At 46.4% G+C, this 12,494-nt stretch overlaps 1 protein-coding gene across 12 annotated transcripts in view; it reads left to right on the plus strand.

The window, feature by feature from the left end:
* The window catches only part of KTN1 (kinectin 1), a 116,777-nt gene that overhangs the window by 10,215 nt on the left and 94,068 nt on the right, over positions 1-12,494 (plus strand). For 2 of the 12 annotated variants that reach the window (XM_030562969.1, XM_030562971.1), the window contains exon 2: positions 9,485-9,659. The exons of the other annotated variants lie outside the window; for them this stretch is intronic. The gene's annotated coding sequence lies outside the window, so the exon portion shown is untranslated. The remainder of the gene's footprint in view (positions 1-9,484; positions 9,660-12,494) is intronic. 12 annotated transcript variants of the gene reach the window in all.

The following is a 12,494-nucleotide window of genomic DNA, read 5'->3' on the forward strand; positions in this document are numbered from 1 at the left end:
GCTGGAAGATTCTAGGCACAATACCAGGATGCTTTGTCTTGGGGAGTGACACACGCCAGTGTAGGTCAATCCTGTGCATTGCATGGTAAGGTGTCTATTGCATTTATGTAAGAACATAGGAAGGAAGTTGTTGAGCATTTAGACAGTGATAGTAACTCTCTCTCTTGACACTCCTATCACTCAGTTAAGGAATGCTCTGCCGTGCCCCCCCTCCCCCCCCCCCTTTTTTCCGGATCAGTGTGATTTTGCCTGCTCTCATACTGCAAACATCTGGAAGAATATCAGCAGCATTCCATTGCTCGCAGGAAGATTTGAGTGCAGTCAGAATTGTTTGTGACTGCTTAGGTGCCAAGGAAGATGATTCTGCAATCATACGAGGCACAGGTATTCTGGGATAGTTCCAGGGTTCGGCTAGGTTGTGACTGATTGATAAGAGAACTAAAAATGTCATTAGATGATAATTTGACTATTGGATTAATCTTTGATCACTGGCTGAGGCATTTTTCTCCTAACCCCTTTGCTTCAGAGTTTAAAGCAAGAAGAAAAGTTTGAAAAGAAGGGAGGCCTCTTCAGACCTCATCCAGTGAGCAAAAACTTTGAATCAGCAGGAATTGAACTGTCCCCAAAGTCCTTGTGCTGTATCTTCAGAGTGCCAGAAGAATCTGAGTATGGTTATGCTGTTGTGGCTCCCTGTAGGACACTGTGGTTCCATTTTAGCTGTTGAATTCTGGTGGCTTCCAGACCAAATGTGCTCAGTTTACAAGTAGAAGGGTGTTTTGAGTTTGCCGGGCTGGCAGCTGGAAACCAAAATGGGATCTGAAACTGAAGATGGGTTCCTGAAAGTGACTGTCGTCGAATAGCCACTCTTCTGCACATAGTCACCCGTTAGAGATCTCTACTGCTTCAGTGGACAGAGGTCAGTCCTGCTCCTGAAAAGCAGATGATGTTCTCCCTTGTCTGTCCTCCCCAAAGCCATTTCAAACATTATGTTGTTATTGCTATAAAACTCGGCTTCCTAGTAAGCAAGTCATATTATCTTAGTGCCAGACAGTGGTTCTGACTCAGATCTTAGCAAGAAACTTGTTTTTTGTCCTGCTGTTTGTGGCACCTACGCATTGGTACACTTAGACTCACAGCCGTGGGGGAGGGGGATAAGGCATCTCTTGTGCCTCCATGATCCCAGCCCCCCAGCATACTTTAGAGCACCATTGGGGCAACTTTAAATTTTGCCCAGCTGCTCATGGTCCCTAAAGGTCATTCCGGCATCTAGGGATCCGCTGAGCCCAGCAGTTTTCTGGCTGCATGCCAGGGCCAAGGTGGGCTGCTCTTTGCTACTGGGAGACCCAGTGGAGGGTAATTCTGAGAGACTGATTGTCTCTGGTTCCTTTGCACTTGAAGTTTCTGCTGGTTTGAAAGCGGATACTGTTGCTGCCCATATATCCCTTTTGAAGCACAGAGGATTTCTCATAAACTAAGTGGGAGGACCATATCCTGTGGCATCAAGTATCTGTACAAATACCTGTCGAATGTGCAGCATCAGTTCTGAGGTGTGATAGGAAGGACTGTGCTACTTTCTCCCTCATCTCCTTGTTACTATTGAATGCTCAACAGGTCAGGCTGCAGGGAAACATTATTTCTCAAAGTTCAAAGTGTAAACTGCTTGTTCTTTTGGTGGGACCTGATAGTTGGTTGGGAAGGGGTCCTCAGTGACACTGCCTGAACTTGGAAAGTAGGGAAGAAAATAAAAAGTAAGTCTGAAGCAGCATCCTCCCAGTCCTGGAAACTTGAGTTCTGTGGTCACCAAGCCGTAGATCAGGATCAACCAGTCAGTTGCGAAGCCTCGCCAGTCTATCGTGATCTCCGGCTGCTAAAAGTTTGGCGCCCTATGGGGCTATGGCAGGCTCCCTGTCTGCCTGCTCCAGCCCCATGCCACTCTTGGAAGCGGCCAGCATGTCCCTGGGGGGAGTGGGGAGTGGCAAGGGTCTCTGCATGCTGCTCCTGCCTGCAAGCACCGCCCCTGCAGCTCACGTTGGCTGGGAATGCGGAACTGTGGCCTATGGGAATTGTGGGGGTGCTGCTTGCAGGCAGGAGCAGCGCTTGGAGCCCCTTCCTTCCTACTACCCCAGGGGTCGCAGGGGTGCATTGGCAGCTTCTGGGAGCAGCATGGGGCTGCAGCAGGCAGGGAGCCCGCCAACCAGGAGCCACCGGAGGTAAGTGCTGCCCAGCAGGAGCCCGCATCCCGAACCCCTCCTGCACCGCTGCCCCAACCCTGACCCCCTTTCTGCACTCCATCCCCAATCCGCCTCCCAGAGCCAGCACTCCAAACCCCATCCTGCGCTCCATACCCACTCCCGCACCCCAACACTCTGCCCCAGCCCAGAGCCCACTTCTGCACCCAAACTCCCTCCCAGAGCTTGCACCCCTTACCCCGTCCTGCCCCCAAACCTCCTGCCCCAGGCTCAGCCCACAGCCTCCTCCCATGCACCAAACTCCTCGGCCCCAGCCTAGAGCCTGCACCCCCTCCTGAATCCCAACTCCCGGTCCCAGCCCAGTGAAAGTGAGTGAGGGAAGGGGAGAGCGAGTGATGAAGGGAGAGGCCTCGGGGAAGGGGTGGGGCCACAGGGAAGGGGCAGGGTAGATCCTGGGTTGCACTTAAATTCAAAAAGTGATCTTGTGCGTAAAAAGGTTGGCGACTGCTGCTCTAGTTGATGGCAAAACTTCTCAGATGGGTCTTGATTATGATTTTACTTAGTGCAGCAGCAGGCTTCCTGGAGAAATTGAATGAGAAGTTCCTACATCTCTCCACTACTTTTTAATTAGATCATTTTCATATCTAAAGCCTGTGATACACTATCAGGTTTGGGTTGCATGCTAAATTTAGGAAACCTCTTCACAAAAGAAATAGGGTAGATTCTACATAATGCGGAATCATTTCGTCCCTTCTACCTATGTAGTACACCATTCTAATTGTGATTTGAGCAGCTCTCTACTTTGTTGCACCTTAAAATGTACCTGGGCTCAGTGAGAATGCATCTCATGGCCCTCTTAAAAATGGTGTGTGGCTGTGGTAAGGTCATTCTAGCCAGGCTGTAGACTTTTCAGATTTGGTGATGGGAGCCTTTAGCATAGGCCTAGGCCAGTGAGTTTACACACCCTGTATTGATTTCCCTTCTCCCACCCACGCCTTTCATTAGGGAAACAAAACGCTCAGGATGAGCAGTGGAATATGAACTGGGAAATTCCAACGTGAAAGTTGCTGCACAAAGTTAAACATACTATATGTTATATATAATGTATCCTGTCAAATATGTAAGAGGTGTAACTTGGTTTCAACTAGCATTGTGGGAATACATCTTAATTTTGGGGATTTCCCCAAACTTTTTGTAAACTTTTTACTCTATTGGCACACTGAATTTTCCATATCCTGACCTTTGACTTAAGAGTTCCAAGAACTTTAACTCTGCTGCATTATATAGCCTAAGACTTCTATCACTTTGATGTCTGAGTACCACAGTCTTATATATTGTATAGTATATGCAAAATGAAAGGGCAGTTATACTATGGAAAAACTGAACTCTAGAGTTCTCATCTGATATGGAAATCCTTGAGAAACACACTTGTTCAGCTTCCAAGTAAAGAGTCTTTCCCTGACTGCTAGCTGTGCAAATTCAATCTGGGATGAGAAGGCCAAAATATTTTTTGCTGACAATACAGGACAAGCCTGAAAAAAGATTGTGGTCCAAATTCTGCTCTTGCTTATGTCTGTACAGTTTCTTTAATCAGGTTTCATAGTGTATCAGAGGACAAAATTTGATCCAGCAATCAGAATTTAATTAACAAGTATGTTAATACATGAGGCAGAATAGAATCCAACTCACTTTGTCTGCTGTGTGGCTCTGCAGTGTGTTCAGGAATTAAAAAGTAGTAAAACTCATCTTAATTTAGTTGACAATGAGTCCTACAGGAAACTCATCTGTTGAGTAAGGTACCATTTTTACATTGGTATTACTCAGAGTAGAACTATTTATAGCTTAACAAGAAAAATGAGTATAGTGAGTAGTACATAATGCAGCCTGTACAAGTTTACACTGTTCCTGGGATACTAATTTTTGTATTTCCTGAATTGTGATTATAGGGTGCCACATTAACATTGCATCAACATGGTTATTTTTGCTTTTAACTTCCTAAGTTTGTGTGGGGCAATGTGTGGACTAGAGGGTAGGAAAAAAAAATCTAGAGTGATGTTGCTGGCAGAGTTTACAGGTTTCTCCATCGGCCATTTAAATTCCTATTTCAGTAATCCTATTGTGCACGTTTATACAGTGCATCTGACTAAGGTTCACCTGTTGACTGAGGGAGACTTGTCCTACTTATGCTGAGTATGCTGTCTTCAAGTAGTCAGCATCTGAAATCGAAACACGTCTTAAACTTAGCAAAGACATTAGTAAATGAGAATTATTTGTTCCTGGTGGGTTTTGAACTCTGGGTATGTTCCGAAATTTCTAACCACTTTTTTTTTAGAGAAACTTGGAGAACTTTTATGTTCTCACCTCTGATAATTCAAATGACAGAAGGAATTTTTATTCATAATTTCCTGGTCCAAGAGAACTTTCAGCCCAGAAGGTGAATGTTTCAAAAGTTTGGTCTGAAAATGGGGTTAAAGCAGAGACTGTTTTGCAAATGACTGCTGTGTTATGATGATTTGTGAAACAGACGCTTGCTGTCTCAGTACATGCTGTTTGCAGTGACTTACTTGTTAACGCAGAAACCCAAATCTCTCTGCTACTTAAATATAATCTATTTGTGGGGTAAATAATTTCTTTAAACTGCGTGTTGGTTCAGTAAACCGTATCTAATATGCCACCCAATCCGTTAATAATTGTGATTTCCTCATTTAGAAGTGTTCTTAATCACTCTTTTAAATTTTGTCTCTCTCCAAAGTAGCTTGGTAGGTAGGTGGGTCAGATCTTCTTTAGTACTTCAGATAGCTGGGACATCCCTCTTTCTGTAGAGGTTTGCTGTCAGTTACTCATTTCGTAGATTGCTGTTTAACAATAGAATCATTGAGTCACGGAAAGGTTAACAAAGCACTTTTTTGTCAGTTGCTCAGTCTTTTTGTGTGGTTGTGTGAACAGCAGACTAAGCAGAAATAATGGAAAAAATCTTGTTGCTGAAATGACCAGGATCAGCATGCTGCATTGCTAGGGCGAAGACCTGCTTGGGCTTCTGGGTCTCTGGCTGTGAAGTCGCATAGACAACAAATACTTTTCTGGTTCCATTGCAAGACCCCTAACTATTAGTTTGTGTGAAACTTTCACATTTAATAGTGTCAGCTGTCTGGTTTCGAATCCTCACAATTGCCCTTGTTGCTGTAGCTTCTAGTTCAATTTTAAAACCCCCTTTTAACAATGAATGTGTTTGGCTCCCTAAATCAAGCATTAGAAAAAGGGTGAACTTGTAATCCTTAATTATGACGCACTGGAACACTCATAATCAATCATGGTCAAACACAGGCAACATTCCAGCACCTCTTCTAGAGACAGCGTGATGTTTTCCTGCTGTGGAATTCGAATATCCAAACTAATATAGTAGACTCCCTGCGTGCGTGCTGTCCTGGCAAAGGACTGCTAGATTGGATTTTGGCGTTTTGTGGAAGGGGTTCAAAAGCAGTTTTGGCTTAAAAATATTTGTTTTGCAGTCCTTGAGGCCTCCACCTTGTTGTGCTAAGCATTATAAAAACCTATAACAGATTATAAACTCTTTGGAGCAAAGGCTAAGCACAAGACAAAACAGTGGGATGCAATAACGGTGAAAGGCGCACCAGGTAAGAATGAGCCAACTAAGCTCAACCATGTCAGCACACCAGCTGCTTAGCTGTTGCTAAGTTTATTGCGGCATCACGGCACTGTAGTTTTGAGGAAGGATTTGAAGGAGGTCGGTGCTTTGTGGGCTCTTGTTGGGAGCTCCTTCCATGCATAAAGCATGGCATGGGAGATTGCCTGAAGGTGTTAGAAAGTTGGACAGAGTGGAAATGAAAGCCATTTCTTAGCAGAAAACAAACTGCCTCTCAGGGCTCTATGACATATGAATAGACGCATGCCAAGTGTTGGTGTCTGTATTGCATTCTGGGTGAGAGAATTGGTCTGTTCTCCTTGGAGGTGCCTTCTGCATGTTTGCGCTTGACTGCCGCACATCCCTCTCCCCCAGATTGGACTGCACAAGTGCCTTCTTGCAACACTGCACACTTAGAGCAGTGATGATAGAGGCAGGGTGGTTCCCAATTACCTGCCAGCCTTCTGCTAATGCCTTGGGGGCGGCATGATGATAAAGAGAGATGCTCCATCTCTAGCACCAGCCAGAATTTTTTTACTAGTACAAATCAGATTAGCCGAAGCCCTGTTCGGATCCTCTAGATCAGCGGTGGGCAAAGTATGACCCGCAGGCCAGATCCAGCCCGCTGGCCGTTTTAAGCCAGTCCTAATGCTCCCTCTGGGGAGCAGGGTCTGGGGCTTGCCCCGCTCCAGTGCTCCAGCCAGGGAGTAGGGTTGAAGGCTGCTCCATGCTGCTTCTGGAGGCAGTGGCATGGCCTTGCTCTGTCCCCTATTTGTAGGGGGAACCAGGGAAGCTGCAGGGGCGGCACTGGGGCAGGGGCAGTGTGCAGAGCTCCCCTCTGCTGAGCACACAGCCACCGCTCTAAGTCTCCTCCAATCGGCGCTGCAAGCCTGGGAGGGGAGGAGAATTAGAGCGACACTGGCATGCTCAGCGGAGGAGGTGGAGCCGAGGTGAGCTGGGGCAGGGTCCCTGGGCGGGGTTAGCTGCCGTGGAGGGGGTGGGGGGTCTCCCCAGGCCGGGTTAGCTGCCACGGAGGGGGGCTGTCTACCCAGGCAGGGTTAGATGCGGGGGGGGAGTGGTGGAGCTGCTGCGAGGGCGGCTTCCCAGGCAGGGGGGATGGCGGGCTTCCCAGGTGAGGGGCTCAGCTGCTGCGGGGGGGAGGGGGCGAGCAAGGTGGAAGTTTCTCCTAGGGCACGAAACTTCCTTGCACCGGCCCTGAGTGTTAGTGTTAGGTATAGCACCGCTGGGAATGTCTGTTTAACATGGTTTTCAGCAAAATATGTAAATATTCATTCAAAGCCGTCACCCGTTTCCTGCTTAACTGCCTGCCCTCCCTCCTCCCCCAAAAAGAAAGGGGTTGTCTGTGGCCTTTTGTAGCATAGGTGTGAACTGTTTAAAAGTGAATGGCCGATATCTTGGTTTTGTAGTCGGACATGCTGTCACTGTTCGGCTGCTTGGCACTGCTTTGTGGTCAGGCGTGTTTAGGGGAAAATGCCAGCAACCCAGCCCTGGGTAAATGTGCCCTTGGCCACTAGAGCTGGTATAAACACTGCTCTGGGTAACTTATTAACATCTGCAAGGTGAAGTATAACCTTTGGTTCTCTACTTCCCTCCTACTTCCGCAGCCAGCAGCTGGGTGGAAACTTTTAAGGGTTGGCAATACAGCTGCTAGCTTTCACACGGTAAATAAGCACCCCAACTTTCACAACAAGCCAAAAATCAAGCTAATCCCATTTCAAAACAAGTCAATCCCTAAGAACTCCAACACTCTGTGACTAGATTCCCCCCCTGGCGTGCAGTCTGGGACTGTGGTGAGTTCACTGTGCACCCCTGATTCTCTCTCCCTCACTTTCCCCTGCTTGCTGTAGCTGATGGGGGGGGGGGGAAGCAACAAGAGAAAAGCCAAAAACTAGCCAACAAACAACTCACAAGCCAATGAAGCCAAAACCAAGCCCAATTTCTGTCTGTTTGTTTTTTTTTGTTTTTTCCGTGGGTTTGGCATGTCTGGTTGGCAGTCTCTTGTCTGGCCGCTAGGACAGAGCTCCTTAGGTCAGGTAATAGAGATTCAAAGCTTGTATTTCATGTCCTGGCAAATAGACCCCAGTGAATAGCCTGAATCAGAGTGATCTGGGATGGAAAAAACTCACCACAACAACCAACCAACCAGACAAAAAAGAACAAAACCCAAACAACCAAAAAACAAAACCTGGTAATTTTAAAGAAAAGTTGATTAGCAAACTGAGAGCACCAAGTCAGTCAAATACCAGTGGTTAAACATAACCACCCTATTAATTGCATTAGTGAAAAGTTGAAAAATATACTTGTATCCTTTAGAGTTCCTGTGTGTGTGGGGTCTTTCTGCATTTTCCCTTTAGCATAGCAGTATCTCTGAGGTCAAGTGGTGTCTCACTGCGTCCATGCTGCAAGGTGGCGTGTGCTCCCTACAGTAGGGTCACTTGAGTGAATCAGTCACTGGTATTTATGCCACTGTGTCCTCTTTTTGCTAAAAGCAGTTCTTGATTACACTGGTAAAGAAAACCTGCTCCTTGTGTGCACTGGTGCTCCCATTAGTGGAGCTTCACTATTGAGAAGTTTGTGCACAAAAATCTAGATGCAACCATCTTGCGAAGTAAACAAGACCTGCATTTCCCACAAGTCCTCTTTCTTCTGACAATTTTCAGCCCTTTATACATTAAAGAAGCACAGGATACAAGCCCAATATTTTTCTCCTTTGCAAGCTGTCTTGACATTAGGAGTTGAGTTTAAATCTTCAGAGATGAGAGGTTGAGCCCGATACCTAACCTGCTGCCTTCCCACCCCTGCCATCTAGCCATTTCCTGCTCCCATTAAGAATGAGTTGAGCACAGTGTTATATGGGTGAAAGGACAGATCTTTATTTCTCTTAAAAGAAATTTGACCCAACCAGTATTGCTTGCACTTGGAATTTCAGAGTAAGAGAGTCAAATGAACAAGATGGTTAAAACCAAGTGGGTAGTACACACCTCTGGCGTTACTCTCTATAAAGGTCAGTTTACAGTCAAAGGGTCACGGGTCCACTCTTCTGTCTCGAGGCTTCTCTAAGCACACAAGTTGTACCTCTTTAACTATAACCATGTAGTTAAAATGATACAACCCCTCTAGTGTGGGTGCAGTTACCATAGTATAAATGGGGTATCTCCCATCCCTCTATGGGACGGGGAACAAACTCTATTGGAGTAAGTCACCTTTATACCAGTAGAACGGTGTCCATACTAGGGGTTGTACTGGTATAATTGTCAGTAAAGAATTGCACCCCTTACCAGAATAGTCATACTGGTACAAAACCTATAGCTCAGGCCTTAGATGCGCAATACTCAGCATCTCCTGTATGGTGACTATCAGACAATGTAAGAGGAGCCCTCAACGTGCAGTAATCTATGGAGGATCGTGTCCTAAGTATGTACTCACACAGTAGACCACAACTACTCTGCAAGGGCCATTATTGTGTTTGTGGGGAGTAAATAATGGCTTTAAATGCACGTAAATGATTTTTGTGCGTGATAAACCCAAGCTGTTGTAGTTGGTAAAGTCAGCTTCACTTACACTAACTTCTTTTAACTTTCCAGACAGCTCATCCAAATAAGAACATGCTGATGGCTTGATTTATTTTCAGAAGTGTTGAACACCTGCAGCTCCCTTTGACTTCAGCTGGAGTTGTGGATGGATGACATTTTTGAATATCAGACCCAAGAGAGCTGAATCAAATTTATTCCTGGCTTTAACTGCCACACAATTCAGAGTTGGAGCAGAAACTAGAACCCTCCCAGATACTGGAGTACATATAGCAGGTAAAACTGCTTGCTGTTCAGACTTCTTTTAATCTAAACGCTGCTTTTTCGCTCTCAATCTAATAGCTTTTACTTTTATTTTGGCATATAATCCTGCATTAATGTGGAACTTTGTCGAGTGACTCTATGTGAGGACCCTTGGAAAAAGCAAGCTTTTGTTTTACTTACAAAATTCAGAACTAGTGGGTAATGTGAAAACAAATTGTAAAAAACAAAACATGTCCCAAGCAAAGTTACAGAAGCCATTTAGTTACACAGCAGATAGACGGGACTATTGTGAGCATAAAGCAATTCATTTTTAGGCTGTGTGGTACTTTAAAACGACAAGAAAGCAAAACTGAGTGTAGTTCTACTCCAAAGGCAGAGTGTAAAGGGGGGCTGCCTTGTCACTCAGCAAATCTACCCTCTCTACTATGTATCTGACTTCAGTGAAGAAGTAAGATCTTTTACATCTTCTTGCCCTTGCAGAAGCAACAAAGCTCTGGGAGAGAGAACTGAATTCTTTTCAGGCTTGCATATCAACAGCCTTGTTAGCACAGCCAGCTGTGCAATGCCTTTGTTTTCAAATTATGTCCTCAGTTACAGTGCCTCTGTGCAGATATACTGGGGGGTAATTTGGCCTTCAGCACTTCTCTAATGGTCGAAAAATTGTTGCCTGAAAAGTAGCTCAGATGCAGTCCTGTGGTGGTGGTGGGGGAAAGGCTTAAATCAGAAATGTCAACCTTCACAATGAATTTCTCTTTGGTTTAAACCTGATGCACTCTCAGCTCAGTCCCTCGGGACAGGGTGTGAAGGCAAGTGAGAGAAAACAGGAGAAACCTGGTATATTTTGAGGATGAGGCAGAGAAGCATCATTTCACAGTACCCGACTTCAGCCTTGCAGTCTGGTGGATTGAAGAGCAGACAATTATACACCTGTTTCTCAACTCCCTTGTTTGCCAAGAGAAGGTGAAAGGGAAGCAATTTAATCCAAAGTCCACGCATTTAAGTCTTGGGTGTTAAAGGTCTCTAGAGGAGGTAACAGTTTGGAACCCTGGGGAACGGGATGGGAACGACTGTGGGGAGTTCCTGAAACAGAAGGGAATAGAAGGGTGGCCCATGGAGCTCACGGGGGAATGCAAGGGGAGTCCCTGGTGTGTGCGATGTGCTTGGGCTACAGAAACTATGAAGCGTGGTTAACAATTTGGAACAAGGCACTGAAGAGATAACAAAAGAGTACCTCTGAAGCGGGGGGGGAAGTGGGGCAATTTGCCCCAGGCCCTGCAGGGGCACCCATAAGAGTTTTTTGGGGCCCCTGGAGTGGGGTCCTTGATTCCAGGCCTCTGGAGTGTCTTCCGCTCCAGGTCTTTGGGGCCCCTGGAGTGGGGTCCTTGACTCCAGGCCCCTGGAGCGTCTTCCGCTCCAGGTCTTTGGGGCCCCTGGAGTGGGGTCCTTGACTCCAGGCCCCTGGAGCGTCTTCCGCTCCAGGTCTTTGGGGCCCCTGGAGTGGGGTCCTTGACTCCAGGCCCCTGGAGCGTCTTCCGCTCCAGGTCTTTGGCAGCAATTCGGTGGTAGGGAGTTCTTCTTGCTCCAGGATCTGCCGCCGAAGACCTCAGGCCCCCTGAATCCTCTGGGTGGCCCTGCTCTGAAGTCATGGGGAAAGGATGCTAAGCGGATTCTGGTACTAGCCAGTAGTAATGTTAAAGATGTACAGGAGTATCAGATAGTGGGATCATTCTGAAAACTAATATGGCTTATCATGGCTGTGGTACCAGTAGCGCTATTGCAAGTCAAATTATTTACCCTCCTAGTTTTGTCCATCGTCCTCTCCTCTGTCTGCCCTGAGCTCATGTTGTCACTTGCATAAAAAAAAGTCTGTTACAACTATTGTAGATAAACAGTCTCCCTTTCATAAATATTGTAAGAGGTACTGGAGTTTCCTAGATACTGACATTCAGTCAGCAATTGTCTACCTCTTTGTGTACGTGTACACACCTTTTTGAAATCTCATAGACTTTAAGCCCAGCCAGATACATGGGAAAAACTTCTCTGTAGTAACTCGGAACCCACCCCATCTAGGGTCCCCTCACCAGCTATTGGAGAGATTTGCTGCTAGCAATCGTAGATTGGCTGTATGCCATCATAGGGAGTCCCATCATACCATCCTCTCCATGAAGCTCAGTCTTGAAGCCAGTTAGGTTTTTTGTCCCCCCTGCTCCCCTTGGGAGGCTGTTCCAGAGCTTCACTTCTCTGATGATTAAAAACCTTTTGTCTGATTTCAGATTTTGCCTGAACTATTGATAAGAATGGAATTTGTAGCTTCAGCTCAGTTCTCCTTATGGAGTCCTTCTGCCCCTTTCTTGACCATAATCTTCTACTAGTAACTTGGCACTGTGTTCAAGAGATGCTATAGATTGTTTATGGTTATCTGTGGTCCCTCTTTACAAAATCAAGGTCATTAAATTGTGGGTATAACCAGGGCCGGCTTTGTGACCCTCAGGGCCCAATTGGAATACTCTGTAGTGGTCTGGGGCTTCAGTGGCACTTTGGCTGTGTGTGTGGGGGTCCGCTCCGGGTCTTCTGTGGCACCGAAGGACCCCCACTGCCGAAATGTTACCAAGGACCCCCGGAGCAGACCTTCCCCCGCTGCCAAAATGCTGCCGAAGACCCCTGGTGCAGGGCCCGATTCTGGGGAATCGGGGGAATCGGCATAAAGCCGGCCCTGGGTATAACTATAGGTATCTAATGCTCCTGCCTGATTAAGAGCTTCAGTCCTTGGTACTGCAACCTCATTACTGTAATGTATGTGTCCTCTAAATATGCCCTTTCTATAAGTATGTGGTTAAAGGCCTTTGC

The sequence above is a fragment of the Gopherus evgoodei genome, chromosome 4, assembly GCF_007399415.2.
Source record: "Gopherus evgoodei ecotype Sinaloan lineage chromosome 4, rGopEvg1_v1.p, whole genome shotgun sequence".
Lineage (NCBI taxonomy): Eukaryota > Metazoa > Chordata > Testudines > Testudinidae > Gopherus > Gopherus evgoodei.